Below are 12734 nucleotides of genomic sequence, written 5' to 3'. Positions count from 1 at the left end.
AGCTAGAGGATTATGAGACAGTTGCATTAACTGAAGAGTGCAGCGCAATACTACAGAAGAAACTACCTCCAAAGCTTAAAGATCCTGGCAGTTTCAATATCCCATGTTCTATAGGGAGTTTAGCAGAAACAAAGGCATTATGTGATTTAGGGGCTAGTGTGAATTTGATGCCGCTATCAATATTTCAAAAGCTGAATTTGGGAGAAGCTCAGCCAACTACAGTGTCTTTGCAGATGGCAGATAGGATAGTTAATCATCCTCATGGAGTTATTGAGGATGTATTGGTAAAAGTGGGTGAATTTATTTTTCCTGCGGACTTTATTATTTTAGATATGGAGGAAGATGAAAATATTCCAATAATACTTGGAAGGCCATTCTTAGCGACTGGTAGGGCGTTAATTGATGTACAAAAAGGTGAATTAAAGCTGCGAGTGCAAAAAGAGGAAGTTATATTTAAAGTTTTTGCAACAATAGAAATTCCAACGTGTTGTAGAGTTGAAGTGGTGAACCAAGGAGAGAACAAGTTGGAAGGCTCTAAGACAAGCTCCATAGTGAAAAACAGAATGAGGAAGGGGCGGAATCGATTAAAAAAGTACTTTAGTGAAAGAATTCAAAGGTTATATGAGCGGGGGAAAGTACCACCAATTTCTAATCATAAGGAACGAGGGCCAACTCATGACACTACGGCTCTTAAGGACGTGAGGGGAGGAGTTGGAACCGACTTGATCTGAAGATAAAGTAGCGTCCGGCTAAATGACGTTAATGACAGCGCTCTTAGGAGGCATTCCTATGTTTATTTTTAATTTTTAGTTCAGTTAGTTTGAAAAAGTATGAACAATTTTTTTTTAGTTTTTATTTTTTAGTTGTGGTTGGACTTATTATTTTTTTTTAGTTTTTAGTATTTTTGAATGTAATAGAACCGTGGAAATCGTGAAAACTATAAACAAAATTTAAAAATAAAAGAATGAAGATTTTGCAGTCTGGAGAGAGGGCTGCGGCGCATGCAACGAGAGCCGCGGCCCTTGACGAAAAACAGAGAAGGAGGCTCAAGTTGGAGGAGCGCGCCGCGGTACATATGGGAAGGGCCGCGGCGCTTAGAAATTCCCAGAAAAAATCTTTATGAGGCGCGCCGCAGCGCGTATGCGGGTCCGAGGCATAAAGGGGGTTTCCCTCTTCAATTTTAGCCATTCTCTCCATTTTGAAAAAAAAATCCACAACACATTTCTCTCTATTTTCTCTCTAAATTCCTTTCTTTTACCCAGAAATTTTCTTCTCAATCTCCCTCTTATATCTTGAATCCACATATAAATTCATCCACATATTTATTTTTCCTTCCCATTTTCTATTCTGATTTTGAAATCCCTAATCCCCAAAAAAAATTCAAACACTAAATTTTCAATTTCTATCAATTGGAGTGGTGATTTATTGATTACTTGGTGCAATTGAAGGGTGCAAGTGGAAGTTATCATTGTCAAGTAAGTGTTTCTCAAAATCTTCCAATTTTTTTGGTGATTTCTTTATATAGAAGGCATTGTGAAGGGATTTTTGATTGAAGAGTATAGTGGGGATAGTGAAGTATTGTAGTGAGTTGGTTTGCTTTATTTGAGAAACATTTGGAATTTGGGGAATATTGAAAAAAACAGGGGAGGCGCTGTCCAATTTATTGTAGCATATTATGGGGCCTAAGAGAAATCCTTCTAGGGCATCATCTTCTAGGAACACCAATAGACCATCTTCTTCTAGGCCATCCACTTCTAAGGAAACCGAACCACCCCCAGAATATGATGTTACAAAATTCGTAAGTAAGGCCGCTTTTGAGCGCTATACAAGGATACGTAAGAGGAAGGTCATAAGTGAGCGGGGTTTTGAGTATACGGAATCACCATGTGAACTCTCGACTTATGAAGAAATTAGGGGGGAAATTCAAAGAAGAGGTTGGGCTATGTTTGCTGCAGAGGATGTTAGTCATGCAAACTTTTCAGTGGTGTTAGAATTTTATGCAAATTATGTGAAGATGAAGAATACAGAAGTATTTGTTCGAGGGGTTCAAGTTCCGGTTGGTATAGACACTATTGCTGGATTGTGTGATATGCCAACGTATGAACGGGAGGAGGATGAATATCATCAATGGGCTCATGGGGATAATATTAATTGGGTCGAGGTGGTGGAAAATTTAAGTATACCGGGAGCCCGATTTACAGTTGTTGGTGGTGTTCCTAAATATCATTGGTGCTATCAATTGAATCATGTGGCGCGGGCTTGGGTGCACTTTGTGAGTGCAAGGCTAATGCCGACAACTCATATGTCGGATATCAACAAGGAGAGGTTGTTGTAGGTTTATTCCATTATGACTGGCATGACAATTGATGTAGGCCGAGTTGTTAGGAAGAGCATGAAGGATATCAGTATGTTAACCACTACGGGAGGATTAGGTCATGGTTCCTTAATCACAGATTTATGCCGAACATATGGAGTGGTTATGTTTGGGAGTGATGTCGTTCGGAAACCCATGTCGGCAATTTCTAAGAATAGGATGATGGGTTATGAACTACCTTCCTTAGAAGCACCACCACCTCGGCAACGTGCCGTTGATAAAAGACCCCGATTAGATGAAGTTGACGAAGAGGATAATGAAGTGGATATGGAGGGTACAATTCCGGAGGAGCATGCGCAAGAAGTACCAGTTGTACAACCGCCTGTTCAACCTGCAGTTGGTACTTTTATTCCCTATATGCAACTGATGCAGAATCAATTCCAGTATTTGGTTCAACAGACCAATTATCAGATTGCGCAGCAACGGCATGTGTAGCAATACTTGGCGCAGCAAAGTGAGTATCAAATTGCTCATGTGGACCAGCTAAATGCATTGGTCAATCGGTGGTCTCTCCGGAACGATGAAGATGTGGCTCCATTTCCTTTACCATCTCAGTTTGTCCCGTATCAACCGCCGCCGCCGCCTCCACCATTTTAAATGTCTATGGTAAGTCTATTTTTCCTTTACTATTGTTTTATTTTATTTTGTTTTCAAAAGAAAAAAAAACACAACAACATATCAAACATTGGGGACAATGTTTAGGTTAAGTTTGGGGGAAGAGATTTATTGTTGTTTGTAGTGTCTGTGTTGTTTTGGTTTCTGTGTTGTTTTGTTTTGGTTTTAGTTGTTTTAGTTGTGTTGGTCGTGTTTTGTTTAGGGTGTGAGTTGAATCAAGTTACCAGTGATTAGCCAATGATAATATGATTGAATGATGAACTGTGTAAATTGAATGGGAATAAAACTAAAAAAAATCCGTGTGCTTGGTTGAATATTTTGTTCTATTTTTCTTAAACACTTAAATAATTGAGAGCTTAATCATGATTTTGATAAATTTTAAGTGATGGAATAAAATTTATGCTTGCTAAGTTTGAAATAGGAAGGGAAGATTGGATTGGTTTATCCTAGAACTTGTTTGCTTGCTTTTTGAGGCGAAATCTTAGATCATGCATGCTTAGAAAAATGATTTAGGCAATTTTTTTTGGACCGTTTGAGCCTTTCAAGCCAACCTTGATTTGTTTAATCCTTAGTTACCCATTGTTGAGCCTAAATTGACCCTTTTATTGATTGACATTTGCTTTGAGCTAATAACTTGAAACCCTAACTTTTATTTTGTCTTTCCCTTGCGTGTACCATGAACATATGAATGATAATTGGGATTGATTTGTAATAGGGTGGTTATGTATGGCAATTTGTGTCAACAATGAAAAAAATACATTTTGAGAGAAAGAAGAGAAAAAGAGAAAAAAGAAACACAAACAAGAAAGAAAAAAAATATTTCAATGATGAGATAACATTACACTCAAAATTGTATTATCAAGAAATAAGTTTGGGGGAGTGTAATGTTATACATATAAAAAAAAAAAAGAGAAGAAATTTTTTGTTTATGCAATTTCTCTCGAAATGATAAGATATTGGGAACAGTGGGATTGGACTTGTGATTTGTATTCAATGTAGAGTTGGTTGGTTAGTGTTCATGGTATATGTTGAGCTTAAATGACTTTCTCATCCACCTTTGCCTAAGCCATTCAGTTATAAGCTTGAAAAGACCTATTGATTTCTGAGCATGTTTTGTCTACAATAGTGGAGATTAGCAAGTATAGCAAGCTTATGGGATATTATTTGGTTGTTGGATTGGAATGGAAACTCAGTGAGCATAAAGGAATTCAATGACATATTATTTGTTAAATCATGATTTTGAGAGCAATTATTTTTGTTGTTTAATTGAATGGAATGAATGTTTCAACTGAAATTTTGGATTACAAGTTGAGTTCCTTGAAGATTATATAAGTGAGTTATTTGTCATAGCTTGAGGCTTAGTATTGTTGTTGGCTTGATTAAAAAGAAAACAACACACTAAAGGAAGAAACAGTACTTACAGTGAGTGTCGGTCTATCTTTGCGAAATGTACATGTGGGTTGTCTACAGAACCGGCTCAACTCGAGCTCTGATACCAACTGTAACGACCCGAATTTTCAAAACTCGATAATGCGGAAATATAAATGTTTTCATTTAACAAAATGTCTCAAAAACCCATAGAAAAAAAAACTTTTAAAAAAGTTGTATGGCCATACTTAACATTTAGTTACAAATATGTTTTATAAAGATTAGAGTGAGCCTAGTTTAGGAAAATTACACGACATTTCCAAAAATAAAAAGGCTTCCCAAAAGGTCGGTCCACATGTACATTTGCAAGGAAGACTCCAGCGCTCACTGCTCTGCCTTGCCCTTGCTCTTACCTACAACATGAAACAACTAGGTAAGCGAAAACGCTTAGTAAGATCAACTTTCAAACAAGCATATAGAGAATTAGGGTTCCGGACCCATCCGGGACCCTACACAATCAATTTCAAGAACGCTAAAGCATCCTGGCAAACTTATGGTCATGCCTGATAACCATTGATAAATTAATTCATAACTAGATAAAAATCCTGCACTCAGAAAAATCCCAGAACAAGCAGATATATTATATCACAACTATATCTTATCAACAATTATATCCATGCACTCAGAAAATCCCAGAGTAAGCAGATATATTATATCACAACTATATCTTATCAACAATTATATCCCTGCACTCAGAAAATCCCAGAGCAAGCAGATATATTATATCACAACATAATTCGAGACCAACGCTCGACAATTTCCAACAATTCATGCGTAACGCGTCCTCCAACATAATTGCTAATCTGTAAAAGAGAACCGAGTCTCCACACTAAGATCTAGCCAATAAATATTCTCATCAAGGGTAACTATCGTGTTACCTAGGGCATCGCTACTTATTCAAGAGTGTAATCCAATTTACATGGTTTTACGGAGACTTCTATGTTAATCAGTGGTGCTGGTGAGCAGTTGCCCCTAGGGTGTTCAGCCTCACTCAATCTTGGCAATCCCTAGTATCTCTAGGCACTCTCACTGAATGGCCAATATTCACGGCTGCTATCCGGGAATAACTTATCAAAGCACTTGCTCGGATTCTAACCGTCCAATGATTAAGTAAGCATGAGGGCCCCTAGGTCCCATTTATCTTGGCGCCCCTAGGTTTAACCAGCTTATCCTCATCTCATGGCCACTCGTCGCGGTAATGAACCGGACATAAATAAAATCAAGCAGTGTGACGGGGATCAACCGTCTAGGATATGCCGGACTTCTACCGTTCATATTTTCTAAATCAGCACTCACTAGACTAACGTCTCTAAGCAACTTTCTATGACAGCCTATATATGTGCATGTATCCCTATACTAACATACAAGACAATAATCATTTCATGTTGCAGCCATACAATATAAGTTGACTTACTTGGAGTCCTTAGCGCTCAGCAAGTTTTCACCCTCCAACGTTCAGTCCAATTACGCTTAGCCAATACTGTAGTTATCCATATAGTATACTCGGATTAATTATGGCACTCATAATTCATTATTATTATTTTGGGCAGTTTGGTCATTTTAATAAAAGTCATTTGTAAGGATTTATAATCCTTATTTGGTTTTAAACCTATTAAGGAAAGTCATACAAAATATTCGAGACTAAACCCTAAGTCTCGGGGAGACCTATCCTAAGGTCTCGATACCTAGGCTCGGGTATCACAATGGTATTTCCCCACAACCCGCTAAAAATCTTATTCTTTCAAGGTATCGCTATTAACCTGCACTTTCGACTAGTCGGTTAAAATATGTAAGATTTTAGCCGGTATTACATCCAGAAAATACAAATAAATTCCTTAATTATTTTTAAAGAAAATAAACTCTTTACATTTTTCTTTTAGTTTTCTTAAGGTTTTAATATCTAAAAACCGATTTAAGAAAATTGCATAATTTGTCTTAATTAGGAAAACCGTTATAAATTTCTCATCTTGACTAATTAATTTTCCAAAAGCAATTAATCAATTTTTTACTTACTAGAAAAATAATTCATTTAATTATTTTCTCAAAATATAGGGTTTTAAACCCTCTTTTAATTTATTAACTAATAATAAATTAATTCTCTTATTTTTAAAAAGAATTAAAAGCTCCTTAATAAAATAATTCATTTAAACTCAAAGGGGTAATTTTAGTGAAAATATGATTTCAAGACTTACCATTTTATATCTTGAAATAAACAAAATTTTACTTTTTACCTTATGTTCCAAAATCTCATTTTTATACTAAGTGTGAAAAACCTATTTTTCACATTTTTAACTACATACTTCGTTAGTTCACAACTTGAAATTTACTTACCCAATTGTTACCAAAATTTCCCAATTCCATTTTTGTTATGCCATTTAGGTCTTTGTAAAATCTTAGGTCAAAATGAGCATTTTTTATTGGTGAAATCATTTTCCAACAATGAGGTAAAAATGACCTTATTTTCAAGCCCTTATTTTTTCCAAACTTTCACAGTTAATAACTTTCAAACCGTTCAATATTTTCTTACCAAATTTTACAGTGGAATAATAGGTTATTCCAGAAATATGTCCACAAAATTTTAGAAAAAACTGGGTTCATTTGCCCTGTACAGTGGCTGTCCAAACTTGGTTCCGAAAATAAGAATACGAAAAAACAGTTTTTTACCTAAACTTTGAAATAGCATAACTTACTCATTTCTAAACATTTTTTAGTGTTTCAAAAGCTCAATTTTATGTACTCAATCTCAACAACATCACAGTACAATTTAATTTTACAAAACCAATATACAGTGGCTGCTTGACCCCTTGGAAGTCACAGCTCAAAACATGTTTTGTTTTAGGGTATCCTACAAAACCCTTGGGGGTTTTGGTTCCCATTTTCAAAAATCAATACACATGCATCATAAAAATTATTAAACAACTACCATAACCTTATTACATCACCAACAAGAAACTTTAAGCATTAGATATACAAAATAATGCTTAAAACTAAAAACCCTACAACAAAATCATCAAAAGTAAACTTTTTACCTCTTTGGTGTTCTTGCTTAAGGTTTGGACCTTCCTATAAGCTTTGACTCCTTCAAAACCTTTCAAAAACCCTAACAAACTTCCCCCAACAACATAGTCAATTAGCTATTTGAAACTCTATGATTAAAACTTTACAAAAGCCTAGATTAGTGAAAGTTTACCTTAGGGAAAATACTTCCTAGACCAAGACTTAGCCTCAAAGTTTCCTTGGTGTTCTTGGGGTTGAAAAATGGAGAGAACACTTTGAGAGGTCTTCAAAAATCAGATGAGTGAATGAGAGAGAGTGGTGTGGTCGGTTGGGGAGGGTTGGAAGAGTTTATACTTTCTAATTTACCCTAAAAACACTCAAGTGTTTTACTCCCACTTGCCCACTTGACAATATCCCCAAACCTTTAAATAAATGGGATTTAAACTCAATTAGTTAATAAATGGGGTTTCAAAACATCACTTGGCCAGCCAACCCTTGCTATATATATAATCATTTCATTTTTTTTTTTTTATAAAGGTTAATAAATGTTTCATAAGAAGAAAAGTCCAAATTGGCTTTTGACACCTTTTTCACTCTTATTAAGTTTTAATCACCAAACTTAACATTAATTAATTAAATTAAATGTCTCTCACATTTAATTTAATTAATCACATAATAAAATTTAACCTAAGGTCCATTCATGGAATAAAATTCCCCATTTCGGCAAAATTAGGCATTTAACACAAAATGCCTTAAAATTTCCATTTTCTTTTAGGTTTATTATTTTTGACCAAACTTTAACTTTTATGAATGTATTTTATGCCCAAAATATAATTGCCATGATTTTTCGTTTTATTTTCCGAGATTTTTACCCGATCAGGGTTTTTGTGTCGGTCCAGGACCGAAAGTCTTATCTTGACTTTTAAAATCACAAAATTCATATTTTGGCTAGCAATAACCCATGGAATACTTCCAAACAAAATATAATATTATTTAAAATAATATTCTTAACCCGGGGGAAAAATCCCGACCCGAGTCGTTTAAAGGTACCCGAAAACGTAGGACGTTACATAAATATCCTGACTGTGTAGATGAAACTAACCCAGTTGAAGTGAGCATCTGCATCAACTTTTTCTGGTTGGTGCGGCACCTATTAACAAGCTCAACTATCACTTCATCTTTTACAGCCTGAACAGAATGGCAAAAGAACCACATTAAGTTTCAGGGATAAGTAGCTCATAGAGATTAAAAAAAGGGGACAAGTAGCTCATATCATAGATCATAGAGATGAAAAAAATTCATTGCTCATACTGCAGAATCACCAGGATTTACTGCCTGTAGCATGTCACTTAGGAGTTCCAGAACATTCTGCATAGCCTCCATGCTTGACAAGCTTTATGAAAAAAAAAATCAGAAGACAAAAAATTTTCAAAACCTAATATCTAGATCTTGAACTGCATTAAAATTGTCACCTCAAACTCTCAATTTCTGTAGCCATAGTTTCATCAATCCTTCTTGAAGCATTGCTAGGCATTCCATATCCAGGTTGAGGACGACCCATGGTCTGATGTGAAGCAGAGGGTGTAAAAATAGGGATGGCGTCTAATGAACGCTTGGGAAATTCTACTCCAGAACGCTGTCATTCATTCAATTCACTGTTATTGGATAACAATTCATCTTATTTGAGAGAGAGAGAGAGAGACCTATTTCACAAATTTTAATATAATAGGATGTTAACAAATTTATATCAGTAATGAAACAGTGGGATACTAAGAACAGTGATCATTATCATTTCCAACTAGTAATTCCCTAACACAGTCAAGAAAAGTATACAAATAGCTATGACTAGCTCTTCAAGTAATTTCCTTTTTTTTTTAAAACAAATAAATTTAAGGGTCAGAATATTGAAATGGCAGCTACAACATGTTTAACCACTTGATACTGTGTTCCAGAAAGAAAGAAAAAAAACATAGGATCCATCAGCCCTGTAAAGGTTGTGATGAATTTTTATTTGAAAAGGTGATTGATGCAAATCAAACCTCATAATACCAAATTTCTATATCAAACCTAAAAAGGTGAGAACAATTGAAAAGGAAAAAAGAACTCTTCTAGATTTAGCGCCACAGGGAGGAAGAGCACATCGCATCTAAAAGATGGAGCTAAATGCATACCCTTAATTCATCATATGCCCAATAATATTGAGAGTGCTTTCCTCCAGGCCCACCAAAAGCTTCTTGCCAAGAGTCAAGCAAGACCAAGATTTTCTCCCTCACTTCCATATCTACCTGAATGTTACAATCCACGTGTTTCAAAAGTTACAATCCATACAAATTCTTAATCAGAGAAAATAATTTAGATGCATAGAGAACTAGAAGAGAACACAATTCCACCAATAAAAGTTTGGAAAATAGTTACTAAACAAAAAGACGGGGAAATAAACGCCTATCCAACTTTGTTTGGCAAAAATAATATCCTTAACAATTCAGACAACTTAAATATGTGGAGAATGAGAATTGTTGATGAACTGTACAAAACTAGTATGATAAGAATGTACACTGTAACTGTATATATAAATATATATATATATATGGGAGTGAGACTGCTAGCAACACTCTTCTTCCTAATCTCTCTCTCTCTCATTTCTTAGCATGTAGAAAAAAAAAGTTAGTATCCTAATACTAAATTATAATTTTTTGTAATAAGATTCCACATGAACATAGAGCAATGCGAACAATGCTCTTTTTCTCACTATCTTCTACAATTTACACTCCTCTCATTACCCGACAAGAGCAATAAAAATTTAATGTCTTAATATTAATTTTCATCTTATGGTAATAAGATTTCACATGTCAAGCAATAAGAAGGAATATAAAAGAGGGTGAGAATAGAGTGCTGCTGGTACTTCATTACACACAAACAAAGCACACTCATAAATGAAACTTGAGCCTATGCTTCAATAAATTACCAATTTCCTTGAAAGACCAAACTCAGTGAGGAATGGCCAAATGGAACATCAAAAAGTCTTCCAAATATCCATTTTATCGGTATTGCATTTTAAATAAAGGCACCTTTAACAAACATAATAATTATGCAAATAATAATATTGTCTCAATAATCAGATGTTACAGTATATCTCCCCAATGGCTGTAGAGCACTACCTATGTGGTACGCCATCAGCATTGCCACATAGTAAAATTTGATATTAAGTGGAACCCACAACATCAATTGAGCACTGTTACATAGCGCTAATCTCATTACGAAATGGTGTATTTAAACATTTTAAAACTTACCTTCTTCTTCTTCACAATTTTGATCATCTCCCCTAATACATTCCTCTCGACAATTTGGAAGTGAACTTAATCCCCACAGTTCTTTACCATTGTTTCTAATAGCTACGATTACCTGAATTAATTCAACAAACCAGTTAGAAAAGATTGACCACAAAAAAAAAGGGTTTCTAGTAGAATATACATATATAAATATATATTCATATTTATACATATAAAAATACCAGATTTTTCAATAGCAAAATGAAAATTAAGGAATTTAGAAGTTCAAGCTAAGTTTACCGTCAAAGAGAGTAGTTGAACTTTTGAGTTCTTATGTTGTAACCTTCTTTTCAGAGCTTTTACAACATCTTTTGCCTGCCTGCACATTCAAATTGATAGTTTTACGGAAAGGGTAAGCAGTAGAAGAAGAAATAAATGAAAAAATCAAATTTTTTTTCTTTCCAATTGGAATTTAAATACATTAGAGTTTAAGCAATAAGATGGTTGGTGGAAAGAGTGACTAACAGAATTTAATAGGAACCACCAAAAAAAATCTCTTACTTGAAAAATGACATTAAAAGCAGTATATAATCAATTTCAAATGGATTCCTTAAGCCATGCTTAAACTATTCACCAGAAAAAAAAAATGAAAGAAATAAATGCATACACATGTTTTCCGTCAAATTTCCGTGACTAATTTTAAATTTCTTTCAAGCCACAATGAAAGACTAAATTTTCCGCAGAAAGCTCAAAAGAAAAAAAAACATAAAAAATTAATAAATCGATCACGAAAAAAGAAAATTAAACACAGCAGTCATAAATTTTCCTTCTAAAACATATCATACGCCCAAAGAAGAAACAAAAATCAAAGTCAAACCCCCAAAAAACGAAAACAAGAGTAAGAAGGTTTGGTCTTGAAGCGTTTGATTATGAATAGATTACGTACCAATGATGAGAATTGACGGAATCACATATATCGATGTTCATAATCCAATCAGGACTTATCAAAAGATCGCTGGTCGCCTTCTCTACAGCTACTGTAGCTGAAGACGACGATGATGAAGACGCCATCGGCAACATCTCTCTTTATCTATCTCTTTCTCTCTCACTTTTCTTCGATACAACTGAAACTTTCTCTGTATTCAACCAAAAATTTAAATCCAGCTCGAGAAACCCTAGAAAGCGCAACAGACTTCTCTGAAAATCCTAGGTCGGGAGGAAGAAGATTTGAGCCGCATAAAAAAATAAATAATAATAAAATAACAGTGGCGGCACAAACAAAACAGAAGGGAAAAAAAACTGAGCAAAATAGGATTTTGTCAAATAAGAGGAAACCAAAGAAAGAAAGAAAGAAAGAAAGGAAAAAAAGAAGAGAGAGAGAGTATATGCGAGCCGAAGAAGAAAACGGGGATTGACTTCGGAGACGTAGCCGAAGAAGAAAATAGGGCAGTACGAACAATGTAATTAAAAAAGAATTAGCTGGGAAAAAATATAACTTTTACAAGTTATAGGCGCGCCCAAAATAAATTACCGCCATTTTTTCCTTTTACCACATATAAGTATATTATAATACTTTTTTAGTACTATTATATTTTTATGTTATGAAAAGGGGAATTTGGTGTAGTGATTAGTATTAAATAATGCCCGACAATTATACTATACTGGAAGATGGCAGCCTAATAGAGGCCGTTTCAGTCATCAAAGAGAAATACCAATAATAGTCAATGATAACAACTATCAAAATTTACAAATAATCCCTAACGAAACTATTAGAAACCTCATAAAAGAAGACAAATATAAATATATTCATCAAGGTTTGTATATAATAGGAACAAAAGGAATAGTAAGGAAAAAAAATAGGAGCAAAAGTTTTATTAATATTATATGATGAAAGTATAGAAGATGTTAGAAAAAGTATTATCTTTATGATGGAAGTAGACATGAATAATAATTATGGATTATTCTTTGTAACTCCAGACTTTATGATGATGATTAAAGATATAGGAAGTATTAAACTAAGAATTCAAAGTAGAGGATACGGAAATATAGAC

General features: G+C 34.5%; 1 long non-coding RNA gene and 1 pseudogene across 1 annotated transcript; both read right to left on the bottom strand.

The window, feature by feature from the left end:
- Window positions 1-4468: 4468 nt before the first annotated feature.
- On the bottom strand, window positions 4469-7743 carry LOC133805314 (uncharacterized). The gene is made up of 3 exons (XR_009878915.1): window positions 7608-7743; window positions 7447-7525; window positions 4469-4770 (listed from the first exon to the last, which is right to left on the bottom strand). It is a non-coding gene; the product is annotated as an uncharacterized LOC133805314 (long non-coding RNA).
- A 147-nt stretch (window positions 7744-7890) lies between these two features.
- Window positions 7891-11840, bottom strand: LOC133806715 (TOM1-like protein 6; annotated as a pseudogene).
- Between the last annotated feature and the right edge of the window lie 894 nt (window positions 11841-12734).

This window comes from Humulus lupulus, chromosome X, assembly GCF_963169125.1.
Source record: "Humulus lupulus chromosome X, drHumLupu1.1, whole genome shotgun sequence".
In the NCBI taxonomy this organism is placed as follows: Eukaryota; Viridiplantae; Streptophyta; class Magnoliopsida; order Rosales; family Cannabaceae; genus Humulus; species Humulus lupulus.
This window is presented reverse-complemented; position numbering and strand designations above follow the sequence as displayed.